This window comes from Dromiciops gliroides, chromosome 1, assembly GCF_019393635.1.
Source record: "Dromiciops gliroides isolate mDroGli1 chromosome 1, mDroGli1.pri, whole genome shotgun sequence".
Lineage (NCBI taxonomy): Eukaryota > Metazoa > Chordata > Mammalia > Microbiotheria > Microbiotheriidae > Dromiciops > Dromiciops gliroides.
Window position 1 is genome coordinate 340,827,378 of NC_057861.1, and position 4,051 is coordinate 340,831,428.

Here is a 4,051-nt window from a genome sequence, read left to right on the forward strand (position 1 = left end):
GACTAAAGGTCACAGAGAACTTGGAGGACTAAGAGTCATAGGGACTTGGTGGACTAATGTGGGTGTATATATAATTTTCTAATGTCATTGCAATTGTCTGACCTTTGACCTTGAAGAGACATCTGTCAGACTTGAACTCAGATCCTCCTGAATCCAGGGCCAGTGCTTTATGCACTGCACCACCTAGTTGCCCCCTGTTTTAAGCTATCTCGAGGAAAAGATGAGGATCAAATGAGGCAGACAAATACTCCTGGCAGAAATAATGATAACAAATGAAATGAAGAATAAAAATTACTCAAGTTTCTTTCTTTCTTTCTCTCCTTTTAAACTTATCAGAAAGAATGTCCTATGATCTAAAAAGGATGACAGAACAAAACTGGTTTCTGTGGGGTTGATATACAAGTAAGGAAATAGTAAGTTTTCAAGTCACTAAGCACAGATAAACTACAGCCTCGGGAACTGAAAAACATGGTGGATCTGGTGCCTGAGTCCCTGTCAGTGACTTTTGAAAGATCATGGAAAATAATAAAGATATGCCAGTGCTGGGGAAGAACAAATGCTATCTCATTTTTTTTAAAAGATAGGAGAATGGGAAATTTACATTCTGGTCCATTGAGCTGGATATTGATTCCTGGAAAAAATCTAAAAACATTATTAAAGGCCTATTTGGTAAACTTCTGGAAAGATATGGGGGTAGCAGATATCATGGATTCATTAAGAATAGGTCATGTCAGACTAACATTATTTATCATGAGGAATTGAGAGAAATATGATAACATTGGTAGGAATGAATGCAAAGTAAATAGTGAACTTAATAGGACTCAAACAGTATCCAAAGTCACTAAAATAACGCAGATGAAAAGAACACCAAAAGGAAGATGGACTTTGAATATCTGAATAAACAATATTCATTCTGGAGAACATATAATGAAATCTAACTTGCTCCTCATATCAGAGAAGTGTTCCAATAGCAAGGAATGCTCTCTGTGTTGTCAGAAATGATAACTATTGCAGGTATTTTGTTGATTTCCTTTTCTTTATTAATAATGATGGTTCTGGCAGGAGGGAAGTATATATGAAAATAATTATGATATTAAAATGAACTGCATCGGTAAACTTTTCAAAACAGTTCAGAGGGCAGTTCAATCAACTTCCTATTCTTATTACAGCATACATTTCCCACAATTACATAGAGCCCGTCTTAGATTTTTCTAGTATACTAGTGATCACTCTAGAATTTCTCCAAACAACAATGGTGCTAAGAATAAGTGTCTGATCATGTAGCTGAATGTTATTATTCGCCCAATTTCTATCAATAGCTGAGTAGCTAAATAATCTTTTTTTCCTCTCAGTCCAGATGAATTCTGGAACATTCTAGGCACGGTGCCAAGAAAAACCTTACACCTTGAAAAGAGCAAGGTATAAAACCTTGATTTCAGACTCTATGAGATGATTTGTCCATGAACATGGTAAATTTTTCATATAGCTCCCTACTGTTTCTAATTCCTCCCTTCAGTTCCATTGAAAAGTGATCCAACCAGCACCAAAGTGGGATAAATTTCAATTTCAATCAATTTATTGGCATGACAACTTATACAAGTACTGCAAATGCAAACATAACAAAACCGGATGTCTAAGAAAATATTTCATAACGCATATCTCTTTCTCATGACCATTTTTTCAAGTAAATGTCAGATTCCAGTGCTCTTTGGGATTTGTTTTCTCCTCTTTTAGTCTTCCTTTGTTTGTTGTTTTTGCTTTATTTTTTTTACCCTTACCTTTTTAGATACAGTTTTCCCATTATCTTTTTTAAATTGGAGAATATTTTCTGTAGTGCTCTCTTTTGTATAGAAGACCATGAACTTTTTTTATCCTACTAACTTGTAGCCACAATTTGAAAGTTGTAATCAATAGGAATTTGTGCCTCAATTTCTGTTTCCCATTAGTGAGTCTATGGAGAACATATGCTGTTGTGAACTATTTAATAATTTTGGTTGCATGGTTAGTAAGGTAATAAACTGAGTTTTTAGGCTTGGTCAGTTATCACACACTTAGGGAATGCAAAAGAGTCATTTCTTTGGAAATAAAAGAAAAAGGAAAGTATTGATGGACACTCTGGTTTGTATAGCAATGCCTCTGTTGAGGTTTAGGACTATGTTTGAAGTATAACCTATGTTCAAATTCAGATTCTAAAATGTACTCTGCTTGAGTAATTTTCGTTAAGTCATTTAACTTCCCAGTTACTGAGTTTCATAGTATGTAAAACTGGCACAGGAATACTTGGTCCTTATTATGAGGCATAAATAAGAACATATATATTGTATGTTATATCTATAAAATATGATATAACTGTAAGCTAATATTATTATTATTATTATAGGCCTGAGAAGGATTTCAGAGATCATTTAGTTAAAACACCTCTTTTTATAAATGTTAAACAATGGCCTAAAAATAGACTTGCCCAAGGTCACACAACAAATGACTAACAGAGGCAGGATTAGAGTCCAAGCATCTCAGATACTTATACAGTGGCCTTTCCAACACAGGCCCCTATCTCATTTAATGTGTTAAGATTGATTTATTATGCTATATTAAAGAAATGCTTGTTTTATTCCATAAATTAAAAAAATAAATTTAAAAGTTTTGATTTAGAGGTGATTTCTTCCAGAGAATACAACAAATTTCTATTTTTAGAATAAATGTATTATGCTTAAGGGCTCCTAATAGAGGTATTCTAACATTGGCATAAATGATATTTGAAGAAACAGAAAGTATATTTAATCTATATGTATATATATATGGTGTTATTCTTTATGAATGAAAGATAGCAACAAAACCTACAATAAGCATTCATAACATAAACAATAATTTACTAAGATCACAGAATTTATGACTGGCAGGGACCTTAGAGGTCATCAAACTAATACCTTTCTGTTTAAAAATTAGAAATTGAAGACTAGAGAGATAAAGGCATTTTTATAATTTCACCCATGTACTAAATACCTGAATTAGGCTTAGTACCTACATTTTCTGCCTCCAAATTCATGCCTCTTTTTCTAAAGTCTTTTCAGTTTTAAGAGAAACCGAATATCATATTAAATTTTGGATAGGGAAGCAAAGTTAAGGCAAAGATCTTGTCTTATTTATCATCTGGTCTGAAACTTCCAGATGGACTCTCAGCAAAACAACATTATTTCATTAATGGTTTATCATTTGGCCTATTTACTATATGCAGAAAATACCTAAAAGTTTAATGAATATAACTATATAGTATGGATATAGCTAGTGAGGAGAATGAATTCCATGAAGTGGTCACATTATTCACAGTTATAATTACATAAAATATATTCACTGGTTCTAGCCTAATTGCAAATATTGAGTGTGAATTATAATAATTCAGCTGCATCACAGGATTTATTACCCACACTAATTGAGGCCTAGCTATATATCAATTAGTATGACTTTTTTTTTTTTTTGGTGAGGCAATTGGGGTTAAGTGACTTTCCCAGGGTCACACAGCTAGTAAGTGTTAAGTGTCTGAGGCCAGATTTGAACTCAGGTGCTCCTGACTTCAGGGCTAGTGCTCTATCTACTGTGCCACCTAGCTGCCCTGGTATGACTTTTTTTTTTTTGGTGGGGCAATGAGGGTTAAGTGACTTGCCCAGGGTCACACAGCTAGTAAGTGTCAAGTGTCTAAGGCCAGATTTGAACTCAGGCACTCCTGAATCCAAGGCTGGTTCTTTATCCTCTGTGCCACCTAGCTGCCCCCTTGGTATGACTTTTAAAAAGATATAGTGTAACCTGGGCCTACAGGTGTTACAATGAAAATGGAAGACTAAAGGTCACAGAGAACTTGGAGGACTAAGAGTCATAGGGACTTGGTGGGCTAATGTGGGTGTATATACAATTTTCTAATGTCATTGCATTTCTCTGACCTTTGACCTTGAAGAGACATCTGTTCAGGGCTTTTGCACACACAAAGGCAGAGATATGTGGTAGCTGTTAACACAGAAAAATGAAGGCAAGAATACAGAGAACAACTGAGGTGCTA